The sequence below is a fragment of the Panthera pardus genome, unplaced genomic scaffold, assembly GCF_024362965.1.
Source record: "Panthera pardus isolate Hobbes unplaced genomic scaffold, ASM2436296v1 HiC_scaffold_3, whole genome shotgun sequence".
NCBI lineage: Eukaryota > Metazoa > Chordata > Mammalia > Carnivora > Felidae > Panthera > Panthera pardus.
Genome location: NW_026526876.1, coordinates 17,023,858 through 17,049,148, shown reverse-complemented (window position 1 = coordinate 17,049,148; position 25,291 = coordinate 17,023,858). Strand labels below are relative to the sequence as shown.

Below are 25,291 nucleotides of genomic sequence, written 5' to 3'. Positions count from 1 at the left end.
AGTGGGTCTTGAACCGCTTGCCTGATTTAAAAACTAATCACTAGGAGAGTGTCAGGGCCAGGAACTCCTGCGCTGGTCCCACAACACCCTCCTCCCCCTCCTCCCTCCCCCTCCTCCCCCTCCTCCCTTCTCCCCTCCTCCTCCCCCTCCTATCCTCCTCCCCTTCCTCCCTTCTCCCCCTCCTCCCTCCGCCTCCTCTCATTTCTACCCTCTTCCTCTCCCTTCCTCCCCTCTCCCCTCTCCCTTCTCCCCTCCTCCCTCCCCCTCCTATCCTCCTCCCCCTCCTCATTCCTATCCTCCTCCCCTTCCTCTCTTCTCCCCCTTCTCCCTCCTCCCTCCTCCCTCCCCCTCCTCTCATTCCTACCCTCCTCCTTCCTCCTCCTCTTTTCCCTCCTCCCCCTCCTCCCTTCTCCCCTCTTCCCTCCCCCTCCTCTCATTCCTACCCTCCTCCTTCCTCCTCCTCTTTTCCCTCCTCCTCCTCCTCCCTTCTCCCCTCCTCCCTCCCCCTCCTCTCATTCCTACCCTCCTCCCCCTTCTACCTTCCCCTCCTCCCCCTCCTATCCTCCTCCCCCTCCTCTCGTTCCTATCCTCCTCCCCTTCCTCCCTTCTCCCCCTTCTCACTCCTCCCTTCTCCCCCTCCTCCCTCCCCCTCCTCTCATTTCTACCCTCTTCCTCTCCCTTCCTCCTCTCTCCCCTCCTCCCTTCTCCCCTCCTCCCACCTCTCCCCTTCTCCTCTCCCCCTCCTCGGGTGCCAGGACACCAGCATCAGGCTGATCAGCAAGTCCTGGCACGTGGAGAACCCCCCCCCCCACCCCGGCCCCTTCATCTCCCGGATTAATGACTGTATTGGAGCCCATCCCACGAAGAAATAGAAGTCCCATGAAGGAAACAGCCACATGGAGGGACCCCGTGAGGGAGGGGCCAGGGACCCAGCCAGGCGGGGCTGAGCACGGAGCACGGAGGGAAATCCTAGGGGCAGCTAGCCGGGCCAGGGTGGGCACCGCTCAGGACTAGGGTGGCGCCCCAGCCTCTGCATCCCGCCAGGAGCCCCACGAGGGGAGGGGGCTAGGGTTCCGGCTCCAGGACGGCTCACCCTCAGAATGTCCTTGGGCACCAGGGCCTGGGGCAGGGGGCGGGGGTCAGTGTTTATGGGGACAGAGCTTGTCTGGGAAGAGAAAAAGTTCTGACAAGGGCCAGTGGTGATGGCTGCACAACAGGAGGAACGTGTTTAATGCCTCCGACTGTACATTTTAAAAAGGCTAAATGAGGGGCGCCCGGGGGGCTCAGTAGGTTGAGCGTCCGACTTCGGCTCGGGTCACGATCTCAGGTTCGTGAGTTCGAGCCCCGCGTTGGGCTCTGTGCCGGCGGCTCGGAGCCTGGAGCCTGCTTTGGATTCTGTGTCTCCCTCTCTCTCTGCCCCTCCCCTGCTCACGCTCTGTCTCTCTCACTCAAAGATAAATAAACACTAAAAAAATTTTAAAGGCTAAAACGGCAACTTTTATGTTAGGTATATTTTAGCACAATTTTTTAAGTAAATATTTTTTGAAAAAAAGGATGTCTGTGTCTCAGCCCCTCTGGGTCTGGGACGTCTCACGGCGGGGGATGTGTTCCGGGCATGTTCGAGTACGACGACGAGAAAAGTGTGCATCCTGGGTCTCCCGAGGAAGCAGGGGGCCTCTGCCAAGGGAAGGAAAGGCGTGCCCTCCGGACAGCTGCTCTGGGGAAAGCAGAGACGGGGGCTGGGGGTGGGGGGGGGTCTCCCAGTGGGCGAGCTGTGGGGGTGCGGACGTGGCCTCGGGCGGGGTTGCCGAGTCCCAGGATTGGCAAACAGATTAACCCGGGCGGGCAGCTCATCACAGGGGCTCAGGAGCATCTTTGGGTGTTCACCTTTGGCGCCCCAGGCGCGGCCTCCCCCCACCCCCTGCCGGATGCCACCCTATAGGAGGGAACGGGGTCCCCGTTCTGGCCCTTGGGTGGCTCTGGTTCCTGCCCGCGGGTGTGTGGAAGGATCCTCCGGGAAGCTCCCTCCCCACGCAGCTCCCCTTCCCCTGCCTTCCCTCACCCGGTGGGTTCCTCCTCGAGGTGTCTTGCTCTCTGGGTGCCGCTTTGGGGACCCCTGTCCTCGGCCACCACCCTCTCTGGGAGGAGCCGGGCCGCAGCACAGCAAGACGACCCCTCACCGTGCCGGGCTGCCTGTGGCCTCCGAGCAGGGAGCGTGTGTTTGTGTGCACACGTGTGGGCGCTCGGGTTAACACGCACGCCCCCAGGGCCCTCGATACAGGGCAACGCGCGGGAATGCGCGGCCAGCAGGCGTTACAAAACCCGCTGTGGCCAACCGCAGCCTCGCAAAACCCAGTAAGACCCAGGGCACGTCGCTGTGCACAGAAAGCGGGGAGAGAACCCAGGTTTCCTGCCGTCGTGGCCCCCGTACGACTCGGCCCTCAAGCAAGTGCGAGGTTGGTAGAGAGTTTGGGCCCGCGGTCTCTGCAGTGTCTCATCTACGTTTTCTTTTCCCGAAGGCTCATTTCTGTGAGTGCTGCTTACGCCCCTCTTTTTTGCAGGCCTCGGACTGTGTTCCTTCGCAGAGGTCATCCAAGGGCAGTGTTCTCGGCAGCTGGCTTTGAACGTCGGTTCTTCTCTTTGCCGGCTGGGTGACTTCGGGTGGGTGACCCTCACCGAGGTCTTTGCCTCAGTTCCCCCGTGAGTCCAACGATGGTGAAGCGATACCTGGTAACTCCTAGCACTGTTGGGATGAAATGAGGCGGTTCTTGTGAAGCACTTAGAATGGTGGCTGGTCAATAAAGACAGCTCCACGGGTGTCAGCCATCATCGTCACCAGCTGCTACGGACTGCATACCCGTGTCCCCCAAAACGTGGTCGGTGGCGGTGTGGCGGGAGGCAGGTGCACGGAGGGGATTTGCTATTGAACGGGAGGCCACCAGGGTGCAGAGGTGGGTGGTAATTCTCGAAGAGGAGAGGACGTCTCTTGGAAGCTTCGATGTTCCCGCTGCAAAAGGAGAAAATAACAATGGATGTTAGCCTGATGGGAGGGTCTTCTCTGCCGAATCCAGGGCCCTCAAGGACCCTGAGAAATACGTCAGGACTTCCAAAGCAACCGGCCACGGGCCACGGCTGCTTCCCCCTCGTAGACAAATGTGAACAGCCGAGTTTCTACCTCCAAACCCCAGGGTTTGGAGGTCCCCCAACCCCCCCCCCCCCCAGGGTTTTGGACGGTTCCCCAGGGGAATGCGCCACCGGGAGACAGACAGAGCCCTGGCCCCGGCTTGGACCTCTGCGTCCCAGCCTCGCGCCCTCAGGACGGGCTACACCACCCGCTCTCAGCTCCCTGCCAGAATTCCCACAGAGCTTTTTGACTTTTGTCAACTCAAGACAGCCCCTGGAAAGCTGCGGAAGCTGAGGGGGTGTGGTGTCTAATAAAGCTGGAAGTCTATAATTGAGCAATTATTGTAACCCACACTTGTAATTTGGGGGGCTTCTCATAATTCTTCTTTGTTCTCTCTCTCTCTCTCAAAAAATACACAGCTTATACAGCTTTCTCTCTGCTGCTCCAAAGGCTGGTGTCCCCCCACACGCGCCCTGCTCCCACCACACCCAGTCGGCTGCAAAGCCCACAAAGTGTGCAGGCTCCGTGTGCGTTACTTTTCAGGGATTAAAAAGGTTAATTTAACGTTCGGCAGCTCCCAAAGGAAATCGATCTTGCTCTCTGCCATTGGGCGTGCCTTCAAAGCCCTGAACGCATCTAGTTTGATCTCCGGTGTGGACCGAACCGGCCGCAAGGGGTAATCTGCCCCTCGTCCCAGGCTCTGTTATTAACCGGTCCCCTTACGGCCCGCTGAGCGCACGGGCGCCCCTTGGGTTCCTCGGTCTCCGTTCGTGCGATCACCTGTTGGTTCATTTAAGGAATGTTTGTTTTGAGAACCTCCGTGTGCCAGCAGTATGCTTTCTGTGCGGAATCTAAGTCACAAAAGGCAGGACCTCTTCTCAGGAGCGTGTAGCTTGGCGGGGAAGACAGATGACCGTCTCGTAAGTATAGTTCAGGGGATGCGGGAACCCCAGGTGGGGGAGGCGGAAGGACACCAGAGAGACATAGCCTGGGAAGGGACAGCACTTGGTTGACCGAGTGGTGGCGTCGGGGCATGAAGGAGAATCAGTACACGGTGGTCAAAGACAAGCAAATAATTCTGTGGAGCTGAGAGGAAATGTGGAAATGAGCAGGAGAAGGGCAGGAGAAGGGCCGGAATACGGGCTGGGGTCACGTCGAGAAGAGCCTTGAGGGCGACCATGAGGAATCTGAGCTGTGTTTTGCAAACCACCGGAGCTACTGAAGACTTTCCTGAAGGGACCCGATGTGGTTAGATCTGCATCTAGAACATGGTTGTGCAACGAACCTTCTACAGCCATGTGGGTGTTCTCCGGGTGGTGGGGGAGGCTGTGCAGAGGGGGTTGGCCACAAGACCCATGTGGCTATTAAAAACTTTAGATGTGGCTGGTGTATCTGAAGAGTTGAATTTTTAATTTTATTTAAAAACTTTTTTAGCATTTATTTTTGAGAGAGAGAGAGACAGAGCAGGAGCAGGGGAGAGACAGACAGAGACCAGAGACACAGAATCAGAAGCAGCTCCAGGCTCTGAGCCGTCAGCACAGAGCCCGACACGGGGCTCGAACTTACGAACTTCGAGATCATAACCTGAGCTGAAGTCGGACCCTTAACCGGCTGAGCCACCAAGGTGCCCCAGAATTTTTAATTTTATTTACAGTAAACTTTCCTGCCATATTGGACAGTGTACTTTCAGACGGTGTATTCTATCAGCTGCACAAAGACCGTGTGGATGTGGGATGAGGGCAGGTGACCAGCCAGTTAGGATGATATGTGACCATCCAGGTGAGAAGCATTAAGAATCTGGCACAAAGCAGAGACTGAAAAGGAGATGCCAGATTTGAGAGACACGTAGAAGAATCAGGCATTGGCTATCGCTTGGATGGAGGAGGGACCTTAAATGACTTACGGATTTTCTACTATGTGCCTGGGTGGATGGTGTATCTTTGTCTTGTATCACAGAGAAAACAAGACACATATTAAATAGACACAGACACTAAAATGTATTTTGTGTGTATATATATATAATATATGTCACATATTATTAATACTCTTATGATTTATTGTATGTCAAACATATTTTATATATTATATAAAATATGCACAGGCATATTTTACATGTACGTAAAACATATGTTATATAAATATATACAATATTCAGACCTAGAGTAAGAGAGAGAAAACAAAAAAGAACATTGAAAATGGTAAGCTAATGATATTTAATAATACAGTTAGGACTGCCCATTTCATTTATATCAATTAACGTAAATGGCATAAATCACCCGTTAAAAGGCAATGACTCTAGAACTGGATCAGAGAACAAACTCAGCTGTATGGTGTTTGTAAGGAACACATTATTCAACAAAGCAGCTCAGTCAAGTTAAACACAGAAGAAGGAAAAAACATACTAGATTGACCAAAGACAAAAGTATCAGGGTTGTAATATTAATACCGGAAAACGTCCAGCTCAAGGGCAGAAATGCTAAGCGGATCGACGGGGCCACCCTGCTGGAAGGGACTGCCGTGCAAACAGCGTGGCGTGGGATCTAGAGGGCCGAGCAGAGGAGCCAGGAGAGCAAGCAGGTTAGCGAACTATGGCTCCCCTCTCTCAACACATAAGAGGAAAAGCAGACTAGAAACCAGTAAGGCTGCAGAGATGCTAAATATCAGCTCTAGACAGAGCTGATGGGTGGATGTTAAAGATCCCCGGGGGCGTCTGACTTCGGCTCACGTCATGATCTTGTGGTCCGTGAGTTCGAGCCCTGCGTCGGGCTCTGCGCTGACAGCTTGGAGCCTGGAGCCCGCTTCGGATTCTGTGTCTCCCTCTCTCTGTCCTGCCCAGCTCACACTCTCTCTCTCTCTCAAAACAAACAAACAAATAAAAAAGATACCCTGGAGGTAGCGTATTTTCTCTTCAAGCAACCATGGACATTTACAAAAGCTGATTCTAGCTATGCTACAAAGAAAACCTCAATAGGGGCACTCGGGTGGCTCAGTCGGTTAAGCGTCCGACTTTGGCTCAGCTCATGATCTCACTGTTCATGAGTTCAGGCCCCACATCGGGCTCTGTGCTGACAGCTCGGAGCCTGGAGCCTGCTTCAGACTCTGTGTCTCCTTCTCTCTCTCTGCCCCTCCCCTGCTCCTGCTATGTCTCTCTCTCTCTCAAGAATAAATAAAAATAAAAAAAAGAAACAAAAAAAAAAAGAAAACCTCAATAAAATCCCCAAAGAAGAAACATTGCTGACTACATCTGACTTCGGTGTAATAAGATGGAAAATTAATAACACAAATTAACATTAAAAGGATTAACAATTAAAACCGTTGCATGTATAATAAACCTTTTATTCTTATTATGGAGGCCACATAGGTACAGTAGGTATTTAGTGGCCCAAAATTCATACAGACAGTATTTCCTAAATTTTACTATGAGCTTGGCCATGTGCTGTATCCTGGATTTAGTTTTATGTATCCCATGTGAACAGAGCAGACTTTCCTGTTTGTTGGGGAATAGTTTAGTGTCTGGCTCAGACATAACCCTTAAATATGTATTGCTCGCTTCAGTTAGCAAATGCAGCGCCTAATGCCTTGACGCGGTCAGAGGACGGTAAAAATAACCACGTCTCAGTTGTGTCCGTTGGGTGGAAAACCTGAACGTAGCAAGAATGGAAACAGTTAAAGAATTTTATGCATTCAAAATATTTAGGCTATGTCAGCGGTAATATGAAGTCAAGCCACATATCTTTTTAAAAAATAAATATCCTTAATGAGGGAATAAATCCATACAGCCGCTACCAGATATTAGAGCCAGATGTTACGGTCTTGACTTTTAGGCAACCATAAGGCCCCGTCTTGGGGTCTGGCAATAATTTTCATCTTTTATCCAGGTTTCGACATTCCTTATCAGATGTGACCTGTACGTGGGTAGGAAAGAAAGCGGTTGGAAAAGACCCACGTTGTGACCCAACGTAAAATCAATTTTGTGACCTTTCCATTGATGTTTGCAAAGTGGGAATGTTATGAAGAACCTCTTTTTCTCCCCAACTCTCTGTCGATCTGTTAGTCATCTACGGCTGCATAACAGATTATTCCCAACAGAAGCTTAAAACAACAGGCTGTTATTCACTCCCGTCTCTGCGGCTCAGGAATTCAGGAACAGCGAAGGGAGAGAGAAGGTCCCGCTCAGGGTCTCTCATGAAGTGATAGGATGTTGGCCAAGGCGGCTGTCATGGGAAAGCTTGACTGGGGCCACACGACTTGCTTCCTAGACGGCTTCACTCCTGTGGCTGTTGGCAGAAGCCATGTGGGTTCCTTGCCATGGGGGCCTCCCTTCACGTTACAACTGGCTCCCCAAGAACGAGTGACCCAAGGAAAAGAGAAAGAACATGACCGGAACAGCAGCTGGGATGTCTTTCATAACCTGACCTTGGAAGTGACGCATCGGCATCGTGTACACGGAGTAGCCTCAGCACCAAGCGGGAACGGGGATCTCAGGGGTCCTCTTGGGGGCTGACCGTCACAGTCCACCTCTTGATTTATTCATAGACATAGATGGAAACTTATTTAACCTTATGAGTCGTATTCTTAAAATACTTTTTTTTTTTTTTGGTCCGTGTTATCCTAAGAGAGATGGCTATTGTCAACCACTGTAATTCTTTTTTTATTTATTTTTTTATGTTTATTTTTGAGAGAGAGACAGACAGGGTGCGAGTGGGGAGGGGGAGAGAGAGAGGGAGACACAGAATCGGAAGCAGGCTCCAGGCTCCGAGCTGTCAGCACGGAGCCCGACGCTGGGCTCGAACTCACGAACCACGAGATCATGACCTGAGCCGGAGTCGGACGCTCAACTGACTGAGCCACCCAGGCGCCCCATCAGCCTCTGTAATTCCGAGTCTCTTTGTATTTGGCCACGTTTTGTTGATATGTTTTGATTCCCCATTCATCTGCAACATGACAAATGACATTATGGTTTCGTTATGGATTCTACTTTTGATCAATATAAAATAACTCTGTGCATTTCGGTGTCTTCTGTTCCTGGTGCTGTGACGATGAATAAGAACATTCTCAGCCTCTGCTTTCTGTTTGTTTGCCTTTCCCTGATCATTTTGGCCTGCTGTTTTAAATGTTAATCTCCCCTTAATATTTAATTTCGCTTTTGTTTTGGATGTGCCTCTGGTAAATAACATATACTTGTAAGTTTGTTTGTTTGTTTTTAATAAGGGAGCTTTAATCATTTACTTTTATTGTTGTAACAAACACATTTGGTTTTAATGCTTTTGTCTGCTTTGCTTCTGTTTTTTTGTGTGTGTCTTCTAAGTCTTCTGGATTTTTCTCTACAGGTTGTGTTTGTACCTTCCTCGTATATTCTCTCAAGTATTTGTAGGTATTTGTTATCAATTCTGTATTTGATTGTAAACTTAAGAACATTAAAATCTATATAGTTTCAAAATTATTATTATTTTTAAAGTGTTTGCTTATTTATTTATGAGAGAGAGAGAGAGAGGGCAAGCAGGGAAGGGGCAGAGAGAGGGAGAGGGAGACACAAAATCCAAAGCAGACTCTGGGGTCTGAGCTGTTAGCACAGAGCCCGACACAGGCCTTGAACCCACGAACCCCGATATCATAACCTGAGCCAAAATTGGACGCTTAACCAACTGAGCCACCCAGGTGCCGCCTTGAAATTATTTTTTAATCACACTAAAGTGTGTGTGTAGTTTTAAATGTTAAATAATATTAAAAGGAAAGCAGCAACAAGGCACCCGTTTCGTGCCCTTTGTCTCTGCGACGAACTGAATGTTTGCGTCCCCCCCGCAAATTCGTTCGTGGAAATACTACCCTCCAAGGTGGTGGTGCCTTTGGGAGGTGACTGTGTCATGAGGACGAAGCCACGGGAATGGGATCCGTACCCTTTCGTTAGAAGCTCTTCCTGCCGTCGGGGGACACGGTAAGAGCGTGATCTATGAACCAGGCAGTGGGCTGTCCCCAGACTCTGAATCTGCTGGCACCTTGATCTTGGACTTCCAGCTTCCGGAACTGGGAGACATTCACTTCTGTTGCTTACGAGCGCCTCTTCCTTGGCATTTTGTTACGGCAGCCGGAGGGCACTAAGACACGGCCCCATCTCCCCTCTCCGGTCCCTTTCTCAAACACACCTCACCTGGTTTTGGTTTCGGTTCACAGCTGCCACAATGTACTTCTGTGACGTTTCTCGGCATTCCCCTCACCTTCCTGTGGCAGAGGATGAAGATTTATCGTGGCGCTCTCTCTCCCACCCCACCCCTTCACCAGCTCTCCCTCCTTCTCAGATGGCCCCCATTGGGTGAAAAACATCCCTTCGCCTTTGCCTTACTGGGATGGTGCTGTAAGGGCTTAGAAGAAGCCACCTGATTGCCACCACCGAGGCACATACTCTTATTACGGTTACCTTTCCTGCCCTGTACCCTTGTTCTTCTTAGAGTTAATATATGTATTTGAGTAGCTGTTATTATTTGGCTACACGGTTTACTAGGTCACGGTCACGGGGTCTTCCCAAATTCTCTGACAGCATAGCAACACCACACTCGATTCTGTCCTTCCCCACGATTAGGACATCCGGTGCTTGGAGGAGTCGCTCCCACCCCACCTGATGGATTCCCCCCCCCCACCCCCCACCATGTCCTCTCTGAGCTCTGGCTGTTCCCTGAGGTTGCCACACCCCTCTCACCCATCAGGGTGCAAATTCTCTTCCTTACCACCCTCCGTACTGTGACGCCTGCTTCCCAGGTCAGGTGTCTCCCAGGGGCTGCCCGAAAACACCTGACAGGTACATGTCCTGAGGCTTCACACTTGGCCTGGGTGCCGGGCCTCCTTGAAAAGTCACTGCTCTGGAAACACTGAAGGCATGGCTCTTTTGTCTTCCAGTCCCCCACTGCTGTGGCATTTCTGTCCTGTGCAAAGGGTCTCTTTTCCTCTCGGAAGCTGTTCACGCCCTCTCTAGCTCTGCCATCCAAATATCGTAAGGCTGGGGGCGCCTGGGTGGCTCAGTCGGTTGAGCGTCCGACTTCGGCTCAGGTCATGATCTCGCGGTCCGTGGGTTCGAGCCCGCTTTGGGCTCTGTGCTGACAGCCTAGAGCCTGGAGCCTGCTTTGGATTCTGTCTCCCTCTCTCTCTCTCTGCCCCTCCACCACACACACTCTGTCTCCCTCGCTCTCAAAAAATATTTTTTTAAATGTTTATTTATTTTGAGAGAGAGCGAGAGAGCACGAGCGTGGGAGGGGCAGAGAGAGAGAGAAAGAGAGAGAACCCCAGGCAGGCTCTGCACCGTCCGCGCGGAGCCCGCCGTGGGGCTCGATCCCGTGAACCGTGAGATGGTGACCTGAGCCGAAACTGAGAGTCGGACGCTTAACCGACTGAACCGCCCCGGCACCCCTTGACACGGCCATTTGAAATTCACCACGCTGGCTCCTCGGTAGGTCCTCTCCTTGTGAGTTGACCTCAGGTACGTTGGCCACCACAAGCCTCGGGCTCTTTTTGGCGGACAGCAGCGGCCACGAAAGAAGCCTGAAGAAGGAGGGGAGGGCTGGTCGCTCCCGATGCTGATGAGTCCAGGCGGAGAACAAGGTATTCCGCACGCGCAAATACTTGTTAAACAAACGTGCTCCAGGAACGGGCACCCGGCGGTTCAGACACCGTGTCCGGTAAGCGTGATGAACTCCCGGTGTCTGTCCTCCGGGCCCTCCGTCTACACCTGCATGGATGGCTCACAGGCTGCCTGCCACAGCTCAGAGCGCAGCCCGGAGCTTACAAAGCTGTGGGTTCCTCCTTCTCCCCAATCGCGTCGCCCCACAGCTGTCCTTGCGGACCTCGCTTTGGGAGGATGGGGGCATCCAGGTGAGCAGACGGCCAGCTGAGCTGTTCTCACCTGAACAAGAACCTCCAGCGTCCTGTCCGCCTTCGGTCGACTCCCGCTGCCCCCAGAAGGTGGACCGTTGACAACCGTGGCCCGCTGAGCACTGATTTTTTGGGGAGAGGATTCACCGACCACCTCGTAGCATCGTCGTCCGGAAGCACCTCCGACAGACTGAGGTTTAACGACCGGACAGCCACCCCGGGGGGGCCCCGAGCCCACACGGGTTTGATATGGGGAGAGGGGATGTAGGATTCGTGGATCCGGCTCCATGATGCCAAGCGGTGGGAATGGACCCTGGGCGCCACAGGAAACGGGCGGCACACACGGGCAGAAAAATTCTCCCCTGGTCTTTGGACAGAGCAACAAGGTCTCCTTCAGCTCCGAGCCCGTCTTGAATCTCTCTGGGTCCCCGGCCCAGATGAAGCAAGGGCAATGGCTCCAGAACACCCGTGAAACGTCTGACATCTCACGGACGGTGCTGGAAAACTTGTAAGCCTTGGCTGGATGTGGCGGAGTCTTGTCTGAGCCTGTTCGGGCGGCTTTAACAAAACCCACCGTAGACCGCGTGGCTCTTAAACAGCAGACATTCCTTCCTCGTGGTTCTGGAGGCTGAGAAGTCCCAGATGAAGACGCGGGCAGGCTCTAGGCCCCTGGTGGGAGGTCTACAGACGGGCTTTGCCAGTGGAAGGGACGAGCAAGCTCCCTGGGGCCTCCTTGACACAGGTGCAAATCTCATTCACGCGGGACCTCTCCCAGGTAGCCCTCACCTCCGGCACTACCACCCTGGGCGCTAGGACTTAACAAATGAATTTTAGAGGGACGCAAACATTCAGTCTAATAAACAAACGGGAGACCTTGTCGCTCACCATCATGTTAGGCTCTAGAATTCTGCCAATGTTCCTATCGAGGAGAAACAGGACGTGAGCGCATCCCTACAGAGGAGGGAGCGTCCCCGGGAAGCGGTGTGCCCTGTTTCTGTCTCTTACTGCCCTGCCCAGCCTGGTGACCCCAGCCTGGAGATCCAGATCCTGCCCGAGGCCTGCTCAGCTCCCGGGGACAAGCCCCGCCCCCTCCCCAGAAGGTGGACGTGCTTGTCCCACGTCAAGCTGGCCGCACCAAGGGGCCCTGACTGTATCCGAAAGCCATCTGGGAAGTGCCCGCTGACTGCAGGCCCCCCGCTGTTATTTTCAAGTTTAGTCTTACATTCGTCCTCAGAAGGATTTGTTTTGCCAGGTTTCTGTGGCAGTGGCCGCCACCCCTGGGATCAAGTGGGGGGGGGCATGGAAGGGTTTTGGGGGACATTCTGCCTCTGGCCGATGATGACTCTTCTTGCAATGCTTATGCTCCGTGTTCTGGACAGAAGAAACCCAGGAGGCACGCCAGCCCCGTCAGACCCTCGGTCCCTCGCAGGGCTCAGGGCTGACAAGCAGCTGTTTGGGAACGTGCCAAAACGGATTTCAAAGGTTTCAAAAACGTACCTGCAGAGAGAGGAGATGGCGGCCGGCACCAGGGCCCTCCTCCCCCTCCTCCCTGCACGCAGGTGCAGTAGGGGTCCCCAACTTCCCTCGTCTGCGCGGGTGTCCGGGGCTTGAATCTTACAGAGCCACGCCCCCGAGCGAGCCACGCCCCCGAGCGAGCCACGCCTTGAATCCTGCAGAGCCACGCCCCCGGTCGAGCCACGCCCCCTCCTCCCCACCACAGCCCCTCCTCCCCACCGTCTGCACGCACAGCCTCTTCCCTCCGCTCCCCCTCTCCAGGGTCCCACGTGGATCTTCATGTAATTAATTAATATTGCATTCATCAGAGCTTAATTCATGTTCTTGTAATATCCAGGATTAAAAAAAAATCCTACCAAGACAGCAGTGATAGGCTCTCAGCTTTCCGAGGAGAGAGTATAATGAGCCCTCCTGCCGACTCCCCCCTCCGTCGCAGGGTGCGGGAATGCTCACCCCGGCGAGCCCCCCCACCCCTGCCCGGGAGCACCGCGGCCTCCCTTCTGGGGCAGGGGCCAGGCTGGGAATGCATCCTGCGGTCAGAGCAAGCCGGGGTCCCTGGGACGGACGGGATGCCGGGCTGCAGGGGGGCGGGGAGGGGAGGCGGAGGCGGAGGCGCGGTGTTTCCGGGCAGGTCTGATCTGGGGGCTGGGCTTCCCTGCAGAAATGCCCAGAGCGGGCTCCGTGATGTTCCTTCCCTCCCCGCGCCATGGGCTCCACAACCACCACCTGCCCCGCCAATCGCCCTGCACGACAGCAGGGAAAGGAGAGGTGGTGCCTTTGGGGTGTTAGATTTTGCTCAGTGACCACAGGGAGGACCAGCGAGGTGGGGGTGGGGCTGTCGAGGGCCGTTTTGCAGGGCGAATCCCTTCTGGGTGCCCAGGGGGCAGCATCTGGGCACCGGGTGTCAGCGCTGTCTCCAGGCTTTGCTCAGAGCCCGCGCAGTGCGCGTGGGGCGTGTGTGTGTGTGTGTGTGTGTGTGTGTGTGGTCTTGGGGGGATCCCAAGGGGAGGGTCAGAGGCTCTGCTTCAACCAAGCCTCTCCTGTCATGTCCCTCCTGGTCTGGGCGTGGTCCCTGGGGACCTTACCTCCACTTTAGAACAAAGCAGGGTTATTTGGAGAAAGGAAGGAAAAAACTGGGGGCAGAGGCACCCGGAGTGGCAGTGCCGGGCAGCGTGCCCCACGGTCACCAGGGAGGCAGGTGGGTGACGGAAGGTGCGGGGAGAGGAGAGGGCTGTGAGTGGGGAGGCAAGCCAGGGCCCGGCCTTTGTACACCCCTGTACTGTTCTCTGGGGCCCAATATGGCCGAGAGGACTCCTTCCTTCTCTCTCCTCCCAAAAGCCCTTCCTCCTCCTCCCCTGCTTTTTAACTGCTTCCTTCCTGCAAGGCTCTTGGCGTTAGCTTCCTCGCCTCCGTGCTGCCGGCCCGGGTAGGGGTTCAGTCCAGCCATCTCTCTGGATGCTTCCAGGCGGTCAGCAGGGTGGGATGAATCTAAGAGCATTCGGGATGCTCCTGGCTGGCGCCCCTCCTTCCTCTGCCTGCGAGCGAGCAGCCACGCAGAATGACTGGGAGCCGTCACACCATGTACGGCTTCCCTTCTTCCGCCCCTCCCCTCACTACCCGCTCCTTCCACAACCTCCCAGGGTGGGGTGGGGACATGGAGGGACGGAGGGGACAGGGGGCAGAGTGACCGTTGTTGAGAAGGAAGGCCTGCCTGCCTGCCATTCTTGGCAGCTGGCAGGGGGCAGCGCAGGCAGGGCCCCCTGGGCCGGGGCCAGGGATGGTGCCTGGCCCGCTGAGGAAGCTTCCGGAACACCAGCTCGTACAATAGCAGAGAGCATTCCAGAATGGGTAGAGGGGCGTACGGGGGGCTAGAATGTGCGTTTCTGTTCTCCGTCTTGGCGCAGAGCTTGAAATGCCGGAGTGGCTGTGGTGATGACGACATAGGACGCAGACACGGTAACAGCACACAAAATGGGGCTGCGTTGGAGACAGAGGCGAGCCCGTCCCCTGGGAAATGCGTTCTTCCTTTCCTCTCTGCTCCCTGGAAGCGACGGGCTAGTCAGGAAGGTGAGGGTCCTCACCCCTCCCAGCCGGGCCGGGCCATTGCCACTCTGGGGACCCTCACTCTTAGCCCCACTCTGTTCTTGGGGGGGGGAGGGGTGAGGGCCCCAGAGGCCATGCCGCTGGTGGTGACTGTCCCGCCGGCCCTTGGAGAGCCGGGAGGGCCATGCTGTTGGGGGCTGCCTGCCTGGCATCATTAGGGGGCCTCCTGTCTCTCCGTCCACCGCTGGCACTGCATGGCCAGAGGCGAGGGTAACAGAGAGGAAGATGTTCTCGGGAGAGCTGGTGATTCGACCTGACACATGTCAGACAGACCCTGGCCTCCTGCTTGCGTCCCCCCAGGGGAAGAGCGGCCGTGGCCGCTGCTCCCAGAGCCCCGAGAACAGCCCCTAAAAGCTGAGCACGGCTACTAATGAGCCCACAGAGGGGGTGCCCAACCGGGCGGGAGCAGGCAGGGGCGGTGGGCACCCTCCGCCTGCTGGTGGGGCCCCGCGGTGAGGCTGCCCTCACCCCCTATGCTCCCAGACACCTCGTGGGGCGTCTAAGGTTGACCCTGGAAACCACCTGCTGCCCTCTCTTATCAGGACCGTCCTTCAAGTGTGGAACTTTCCAGAATGTTTTCTCTGCATTGAGGCATGTATTTATTATTTCAAAACCACCCTTTAGGTGTATTTATCCTTAAATAAAGCCGGCGGCCGGAACCTGGTGCTCTTACAGGAGAGTCCTCGGACAGGTGACCGACACAGGTCCTCAGGAAGCCCCTCGTCCCCCAGGGAAGCGTCAGCGGGCTTGGACGGAGTCCGGTGTGGACCGCGTACCCCGCCCCCATTCAGATAGCTGTGACCCCAGCACCTCAGGATGTGGAGAGAGGGTCTTTGAGGAGGTGATTAAGGTTACACGAGGTCACTAGGGTCGCCCTAATCCAGGACGACTGGAGTCCTTACAGAAAGCTGAGATGTGGACACACACACAGGGGGAAGACCCAGTGAGGACACGGGGAGAAGGTGGCCATCCGTGAGGCCGGGACAGAGGCCTCGGAAGGAACCACCAATGCCCATGCCTGCAGCTCAGGTTCTAGCCTCCGGAATGGGGGGAAAAAGAAATCTCCGGTGGTAAAGCCGCCCAGCCCGCCTGAGCGGACCAGCACCGAGTCTTTGGAAAAGGCGAATGCAAGCTGTACCTCTGAAAGATACCTCCCAGGTCCCTAAAAACACCTGCTCTGATAGGAGGAGAAAGTTGCGGACTGTGTGTGCTACCGCCCACGCCCAGATGTTTTCATGCTCCAAGCCCCCTGCCCGCCGCACTCCCCCTCAAAGATGTGCTCTTTTAAAAATGTATTTACACAACAGATCGACACTTAAATACGTGTTTGAAGAGCAATTATGACTATGTTCACCTGTCAACGGCATGGTTTCGCTCATGTGTTTTCCAGTTGGTTGGATAAATAATCAGCTTGGGTGTTGTTTTTTTTTTTTAAGCCTACCATCTATGTAATTATGTATTTACCTCTATGATAATATCACATTGCTCTCAGTTCTAGGTACGAATGGGGGTGAAGTATTACCGTAAAAGAGAGGGGAACGAGCCTGGTGCCTGCCCGCCCCTCCCCCATGGCACAATCTGCCCCGCCCCTTCCCGGGGGGGCGTGGCCATCGACGCCCCGCCTCCTGCAGCTTTTCCTATCCGTGACCCACGTGCTGAGAGGGCCTCCCAGTGTGGGGACCAGCGCGTGTGGCCCTGCCACCCATGTGGCCACTGGAGAGGGTGCGGGAGGTGACAGCTCCCGGGGACCTGGGTGGCAGAGGGCGCGGAGTCCTGCACAATCACGCGGCCTCTGTCGGTCTCACAGCCCCCCCTCCTTTGCTCACAGAACCTTCGGTGATGATGCCCGGGACCCGGGGTGCCTTTGCCCTCTTTTATATTTGGAAAGAATCTGGGTCCTACGTCCTTGCTGCTAGTGACAGAGCCCTTACCTCATACCTTAGACGCCAGAGTAAATGAAGAGGCCCCATCATGCCCATTTTACAGATGGGGAGACAGAGGCAAGGAAGCTCCGTAACGTGGCCCAGTTCAGGGACTTGCGGTATTTAGGCCTCTCGTAACCGGCGCTCTTCCCCAAAATTCCACAGTGGAAATGTGGGGACACGAAGCCATTTAGCAATGGGGTCACGCATCTAGGGGGGGCCACGCCGCTATCGGTGTCAGGAAATTCTGCTTTGAGAACACGATCGGTCCAAATCCTTCCCGCGTAGGTCAGGGGTGGCAGCTTTCACCCGGAAAGCCTATCTACAGGGCACGTTGGCACAGCGAATCCCTTCATGTGCTCTGGGCGGCTGAGTTGTAGTCCGCGCCGTGGAGACCCCGGGGGCCAGGAGGAGACCCTCCGGCCGGGGGTGGGTCCAGAGCCGTCAGTCCAGGGCGTTCGGAGGTGCGGGGGGTACACCCCTGCCCACGCAGTGGCGGGAGGTTCCAGAGTCAGCGCGCAGACACGCGCAGGATTCCGCAGAGGCAGAGGAGGGTTTCAGCGGCCGGCTCTGCGGAGCCACGGACGGCGTGTTGGCCCTCGAGCCGATCCGGCGTGGCGCTTCAAAGGTCGTGGGTTCTAGTCTGTCTCCCCAGCGTCGCCGCGCCCCGCGGCACGTGAGCGCGTGCGTGCAGAGGGGGGCGCGGGTGACGCGCCCACAGCTCTCGTTACCTCGGCTTTCTCGGGAATCAGAGAAGCTGAACTCAAAGAAAATGGGGAAAAAATATGTTTTTCCCTATTAGCAAAATCAGGTAGGGGAAAAAAAAAACTCCACAAAGTTTCACTTCGTTACTAGGACCTTTTCAGGAGCAGGAGAAAGGCACTCAAATTGGAGACTAAATCCAGGGGGGGTGGGGGCCTGGGGGAATCTACCCGAAGGTTTCCAGACACAGTTTGGAAGATATACTTACACAAGCACATGGAAGGGTCTGCCCAAGACAGGCTGAGAGGCGTGCCAGGCAGCGGGATGTGCCAGGAGTGGCCTGCCCAGCGTCCCCAGCTGAAATCAAGAAGCCGTCCCTGGCCACGCCTACCCCCCCCCCCCAATCTGCAGGCCCCGCCTTGTTTCCACAGTTTTTATCCACCTGCCTGAACAATGTATAATTATTTCATTTATTGGTTTACCGTCTCTCCTCCCCACTCCGTGAGGGCCAGTGTTTTGGGTCTTGGGTCCCCAGGGCCTGGCCCATAGTATTAGGTCCTAAAACATGGGGGTTGGAGGCAAGAGAGTGGCCCAGAGACACTGAGCCAGCACTGTCTGTCTATCTATCTACCCATTTAATTTTAGTAAGCTCTGCCTCCGACGTGGGGCTTGAACTCATGACCCTGAGATCAAGAGTTGTGTGCTCTACTGACTGAGGCAGCCAGGAGCCCCTGGCCTCTCTTGAGACGTTATGGGACATAATAGGGGCCCAGAGGGTGCGAGTCCAGATCCCAGGGGTGAGTCGGCCAGAACTTGACTTTCCCCCCATGTCTCTGCCTCCTGGATTCGGGGTGCTTCTTCCGTTCATGTTCTCCTTTGAAGACAAGAGGCCAGGACAACAGGCCCAAGATGCCAGGAGGTGATCTGAGGCCCGTGGAGGGAGTCAAGGACAATGCTACATGCCCAGAATCCGAGGTGTGGACCAAATCTGCAAATACTCCGCCTGCCGTCTTTAAGGGGATTTGATTCCCGCCTGAATGCCCGTGGTCTCCTCTCTGGCCGCAGCTTCTGGGCCGCCTGCACGTGGGCGCCCCTCGCTGCATCCTGTGGGAGTGCGGACGAGAGCCAGCCGCCCCTACAGGAGAAGTCCGGCCACGCTGTCCCTAAGAACGTGCGCTTTCAGAAGGAGGCCACCTGGAGGTTTCGGAAGCACAGGTGTCCTGGCCACCCTGCTACGCCTCTCGGCACCCCCCTCCCCGGGCCCAGTGTCGCTCAGGCTGCAAGCTGCTTTACTTTGGGGAGGAAGTGGACCATTAAAGTTGCCCTGGGGTGTGAGTGGTACAAATGGCTGCCCTGGGATCTTTTCAGAGAGAAGGGTTTCTTACAGAGCAGACCATCGGGACCAGCAGAGACACTTTGACATACAGATTCCCAGGCCCCACGCCAGGAGCAGGAGCGCCACCGTGGGGCCCCGGATGCTGCTTCTCAACGCTGCTCTGGCCACCGATGTGCCGCTGAGGTTGACAGGGAGGAGGTGCGGGGAGAGCGAGTCGGGGCTGGGGGGCACCAATACCATGCCTGCCTGGGCCCCAGCCAAGGAACACCTTGCCGGCTCGGCTCTCTCGGAGGGGGAGAAGGGAGATCTGGCCGGAGAACCCCACAGTTTCCGTACCTGCCTCATCTGGCAAAGGCTAGTCTGAAAAGGCAGGGAGTCTTGTCAGTACAGAGTAAACCAGAGTTTATTCCTTGAATGCAAATGTCCTGGGGCCGACACCACAAGGCTGAAAGTCAGAGCCTGGGGAACTACGGGCTCCGGCATGCACCCCCCCACCCCCACCCCCCGTCCGCCCTTCTGCCGCCTCTCCTGGGATCTGCACTGGGCAGCCAGGAAAAGGGGCACCTAAGGGCTGAGGCCTGCAGGTGCCCTTGGTCCCATCCGTGGGAAGCAAGGAGATGTCCTCGCCTGGGGGTGCCACTCACCGTCCCCCCCACACCAAACAGGAGGCAATGGACTTGGCGGGAGCTCTGTGTCATCTGGGGAACGGTGGCCTGTGGATGGGGGTGACGACAAACCCCTGCTCTTGGTCTCCAGCAGAGTCGGGAGGAGGAAGTGAGTCTGGTCAGGGAGTCGTTTCTGCTACGTCCAGCGTCTTTCCATTAACCACTTGAGGAGAGAATTTAATTTGTAATAAATCTGCATTACAGTAGAAGTTCAGTGCCCCCAATGGCTATAAAAATTAATTCCTTATCCTAAACATTATTATATAGCTTTTGCAATGAATTGGCTTGTGGTTGGGTTCCTGGTTTGGGCCATTATGAGTAATTAGCGTGATCAAACAGCATCACATAATATTTCCCCTCTCCCTTCAGCCCTCCGCGGGCCTCACCCCCTGTCTCATCGGCAACTGGATTCCATTAAGTAATCAGTCCCGTAAATGGGATACGCTGGGTCACAACTGCCTGCTGACTTTGATGGCCAAAAAAGATGTTTTCTTTCTATTCCTGAACGGTCGCTTCTCCCCTCTGTTTTTTTCTTTTTCTTTCAAAGTACCGTGTGTTCTTGGGAGAGATCATGGTAATTTTCCTCCTGAAGGAGGCTGGTGAACAGACAAGGGCTCTGACATCTGCTTAGGAAGGAGGGTTCCTTAATCCGGGATCCAAGGGAAGGCTTCTGAAGGTCTTGGAACTTCTTACGATTGTCTGGAAAACGTGTCCGCATGCGTGGATAAGGCATTTAGTTTCTCCCTAAGGAAGTGAATCGGGAGGTTTCTGCAGATGTACGAAGGGGATCCATTTCCCAAAGGATCGTAGCTAATGTTGGTTGAAAAGCGATACAGACCAGACGGCCTGAGTTCCCCAATCTAGCGTTCACAAACCAGTTGGGGTCCAGGAGTTTGGACGAAGCAAATTTACACGTTTAGTTTCAGCAAGGTTCTACTGAAATTTAGCATTTCCTTCCATTATAAATGCACTCAACACACTACCGCGATTTTCCCAGCTATTTTTTTCACTACATTAAAGTTGTTGCAGACAGCTCAAAATAGTCTCTGTGCTCATCATCACTTAGAAATCACGTTGGTTATTCAATCAGCAACTGTGCCTTATTTGTTGCATTGATAAAGAGGCACATATATTTGAGTATCTCTATCGTTGAAATGTATTTTAAGAACTGGTACCCAGAGGCGCCTGGGTGGCCCAGTTGGTCAAGCCTCTGACTTTGGTTCAGGTCATGATCTTATGGTTCACGAGTTTGAGCCCCGCGTGGGGCTCTGTGCTGACAGCTCAGAGCCTGCAGCCTGGCTTTGGATTCTGTGTCTTCCTCTCTCTGTCCCACCCCCACGATGTCATTGGTTACCATTGTAATTCTATGTATATTATTTTATGTCTTTATAAACATTATTCTGAGAAGGGGTCCATGGCAGAGCCATGATTAGATACCACTGGTGTGCATTAGAGCAAGTGTGTGTGTGTGTGTGTGTGTGCATGTGTGTGCGTGTGTGCGTGTGTGTGTGTGCGTGTGTGTGTGTACGTATGTGTGTCTGAGGTTATGAGGTTATGTCGTGTCTGAGTTTGGACACCCTCTCGCATCCTAGTCCCATAGAATAGCTGCCTGGTCTGTGCCCTGATGGCTCCCTTTAAAATGGGAATAACAGCCACCAAACAAGGGTGCTCAATGGTCAAGAAAGAACTTATATAGGCGAAGCCTTTAAGGCAGCACCAGACATGACACCACACTCCTTACGCGGGCTTTCTTATTTAATCCCTCTCCAACGCTACAAGGTTAGTCCTAGAATTATTCCCATTTTACAGATGGGGGCACTGAGGTTTATTTTAAGGAAGTGGTAAAACTAAAACAGACATAAGCCCAGGCCATTGGACACCTGAGCCCTTGTGCAACACGTTCTTTTATATTTACCCATAGTATTTACCATTGCTGGTGCTTTTTATTTCTTCTTGTAGGTCTGAATTCTGTACGGCACTATCTCCTGTCCTCCTGAGGAACAGCTTTAGGCATTTCTTGCCATGTGGGTCTACTGGAGACGAATTCTCTCAGAGTTCATTATCTGCAAGTGTGTGTAACTCATTCTCATTTTTGGAAGAAGTATTCTCTTGATCTAGACTCGTGAGCCAACATTCCCCCTCCTGCCATGCCTCACCCCCCCACCCCTGGTACTTTAAAATATTTTCTCCTGGGGCGCCTGGGTGGCTCAGTCGGTTAAGCATCTGATTTCGGCTCAGGTCATGATCTTGCTTTTTTCTTTTTTCAGAAGTTTGACTATAGTGTAACTAGGTATGGGTCGCTTTGCGTTTATACTGCTTGAGGTTTTCTAAGGTTCTTGGATCTGTAAGTGAACGTTTTTCATCACATTTGGGAAATTTTAGCTATTATCTCTTCAAATAGTTCTTCTGCCCCATTCTCTTTATCCTCTCTGTTAAAAACTCTACTTGCGTATATGTTACACCATGTAATTTTGTCCTATAGATCGCCAAGTCTCTCTTGGTTGTTATGAAATCTTTTCCTCTCTATTCTTCATATGGAAGAATTTCTGTCGACCTGATTTCAAGCTTACTAATCTTTGCTTCCATAACATCCAATCTCCTACTCAGTGAATTTTAGATTGTTTACTTTTAAGTTCTGGAATCAATTTGGTTATTTTTTAGTAGTCTCTATTTCTTTGCTGAGATTCCCCCCTATTTTGTTCATGGCTAACCTTCATTTACATTTGTGAGCACATTCTAAATAGTTACTTTAAAAAGGTCTTTTCTGCTCATTCAAACAAATGGATCACCTCAGATCTTTTTCTGTTTCTTTTCTTTTTTCTTACTATGGGTCCATAGCTTTCTATTCCTTCACATGTCTGATAATTTTTGATCGTATGCTGGACATTTTAGAAGATGTGTTGTATGGAGTCTGGATGGTCTTATCCTCCTTTAAAAAATGTTGAGTTTTGTTTGCCATGTAGCTAGATTGTTGGTGAATGCTTTTCATCCTGAAAAGTTTGTTTTTATTCTTTGGGCAGACCTATTTTGGTTTTCAACTTGGATCTAGGATGTGGCCCTTACTCTAAGACATGGTCTTTACTCCTAAGGCCTGGGCTTTCTGGGATCTCCATATAATGGTGATTTCAGTTAAAATATAGGCTGTAGGTTGATGTAAACTTCTCTTTGGGCCTTTGAAGGTGCATCCCGAAGAGAAAGTCAGTTATTCTAGGTAAGAGGGTGAAGAGAAAAGTACAATAAGAAGGAGGTTTGCCTGACTGTTGGTAGAGATCTGCCGAGTATATTAAGATGTTGAGGGCAGAGAAAATGTACACCAGTTACAGGTTACAGATATAAATCCCAAAATGGAAAGTCATAGGACAATATTCATGAATTGCAGGAATGGATCTGTGACAGGGCTGCTTCTCATTAGGGCACCCTATAAAGAAAGTTCAAGGGTTTACTTACGATTTGGTTCAGGGTCCTTGGAGTAAAGCTGGGGAGGTGAGCTTGTTATTGAATGTTTTTTTTTTTTAATTTTTTAATGTTTATTTATTTTTGAGAGAGAGAGAGAAAGAGAAAGACAGAGAGCAAACAGGGGAGGGGCAGAGATAGAAGGAGACGCAGAATCCAAAGCAGGTCCCAGGCTCTGAGCTGTCAGCACAGAGCCTGACGAGGGGCTCGAACTCACGAACCGCAGCATCATGACCTGAGCCAAAATCGGACGCCCAACTGACTGAGCCACCCAGGTGCCCCTAGTTACTGAATGTTTTTAAAGAAACACTGCTGGATTATTTTCAAGCACCTGTAGTGACTACTTAATGTACTCAAGTGTCTCAAAGTTACTTGGTAAGGATGAGAGCAAACAGATAAGTTTACTTTGTGATATTGGAATGTTACCTCTTTGTATGCAAATAGATGTTGTAATAGATGTACTTGAAGACAGTTTCAGTTAAAAGTAGACTTTCCCCTGTCATCTTGGGTACATTATTAAGTTGCTCAGGTAACTCCTTGATTCAGGCACAGAAAAAATACACTTCACCTTAGCCCATATGGGAATTTGGAATGAGAAGTATCTGAATTCATACATTTTGAAGGTAAAAGGGTATTTGTGCTGGTTCCCTAGTATTATGTGATAACCCCAAACTTAGTGGCTTTAAACAATAATAGCATTAATTTTGCTCATGGGCGCAGTGGGGGGACAGCTTTTCTCCGCTCTACTCAGCATCAGATGGGATGGCTCAAAGGCTGGGGTCAGAATCATCTAAAGGGATGTTCACTTACAAGTCTGGTGGCTGGGGCACGTGGGTGGCTCAGTTGGTTAAGCATCTGAGTTAGGCTTGGGTCATGGTCTCACGGTTCCGGAGATCGAGCCCGGTATCGGGCTCTGCACCGACAGCGGGGAGCCTGCTTGGGATTCTCGCTCTCTCTCTCTCTCTGCCCCTCCCCCACTGTATTTGTGCTCCCTTTCTCTCTCAAAATAAATAAACTTAAAAAAGTGAAATCGGCTGTTTTTAAGAAAACAAGTCTGGTGGTTGATGCTGGCTGTCATCTGGGTCCTCGACTATTGTTTCTCCATGTGGCTCGGTTCCGAGGGTGTGTGTCTTGGGAGAGGGAGCCAGGCAGAAGCTGTATCACTGACTGATTTTTCCCTCTGACCCACTGCTGTCCCTTTTTCATGTCCTAAATGTCCTACACGTCCTCCTACGTTCTATGCAGCCACTCCCGTTCCTCCAGATGGGCTCAGGTGGGGACAGCCAGAGTCTTTGGTCCCTCATCCTGTCTGTGTGACAACCTGTAATGCTTGGGGACGGCTGAGGCCTCCACGATCCCTGTTCTGATGGGCTCTGATAAGGATAAACTGAATGGCTTCACTACTGTAGAGGTGCTTTTGTCTTTCAGAGACACGGTCAGAGCTGGACCCCCATGTCAGCAGGGCCCCCAAGGTTCCTAACGTCCAGACCCTTCCCTGATGCCTTGTCTCGGTCCACTGCTCTGTATTCTCTGCTGCCTGGGTGTCTCGGTAGTTCCTGACCAAGCCAAGGGGTCTGAAGCTTTGTTGCTTCCTCTAAGGACTTGACTGTCAAGGGGAATTAGCTTGAGAGGAAATGGGGATAGAGACTTGATGTGAATTTAAGGTAAAAATCTCCAGGATCTGAAGAGAATGGGTGTGACAGCCAGTGCAGGCCTCAGGGACCCTGATGGAGATGTTCACACAGGTGCTGAACTGTGTGCTGACCCCTGACCAGGGAAGCACCTGCTGGGACCAATTAAAACCTCTCTTTCTGGGCTGGGTTCATTTGCATCAACTCTGGGCCCCCAGGACAAATTTTCCAGAAGGCCTCCTATTCTTTGCCCAATGAAAAAGGCTCCTCTCTTATCAGCTGTCTGTGCTCACATTGGCTTCCTGGGCAAGCTTGGGCTGGTGTCTCAGACCAGGTTCCCTGATCTGTCCACACCCCTGTGTTCTCTGCCTTCTCCCGCACACACCTCTGCTGGTAATTGTTTGTGTTTCCTCCCAGACTCCAGCACCAAGGACAGGGCTTTTGCATTGTTTGATCATCCTGGAGAGCCCAGGCTTAGCCCACAGTAGGTGTCACCTGCTCAGTGAAAGAATGCATTTCCTTCCATGACACCCGTCTGCCCCCTTGGGAGACAGACGCTGCACAAGGCCATTCATGGGCCATTTCAAAGAAGGCTAGCCAGTTGGCATTTTCTTTACCATGGTTAAGTCTCTCTGCTAGTTTCTGGGCCCGCCCCTTAAGGAGCTTACAGCTGAGCTGGGAAGATAAGCTGTAAGTACATGAAAAGATTATTTTTATTTTTGGAAAGTTGAACGTTTTAAACCAACATCCCATGAGGCTGTGGGGTTAGGCTGGAGGTAGAACTGGCTTATCCAATTTGGAATCGCTGAGAGAGTTCCAGGAAGGGCTTAATTCTTCATCCTCCCCCCCCCCCCACCCCCACCATTTTTTTTTTTTTTTTTTTTTTTTGAAATTCTGCAGAGATTGAGATACTGAGGTTAGGACAGGGAGAAAAAGCAAACGTCGAAATGTCAGGCGATGTGTTGGAGCAAAGGGGGAGC

General features: G+C 53.0%; 1 long non-coding RNA gene across 2 annotated transcripts; it reads left to right on the top strand.

Annotated features, from left to right (window-relative positions):
• The first annotated feature begins 13,180 nt into the window (after positions 1-13,180).
• Positions 13,181-15,209, top strand: LOC109276871 (uncharacterized). 2 transcript variants are annotated; one of them, XR_002084890.2, is made up of 4 exons: positions 13,181-13,267; positions 13,965-14,080; positions 14,404-14,566; positions 15,145-15,209. It is a non-coding gene; the product is annotated as an uncharacterized LOC109276871 (long non-coding RNA). The 2 variants fall into 2 exon arrangements; XR_002084889.2 differs by having other exon boundaries at positions 13,203-14,080.
• The last annotated feature ends 10,082 nt before the right edge of the window (positions 15,210-25,291 follow it).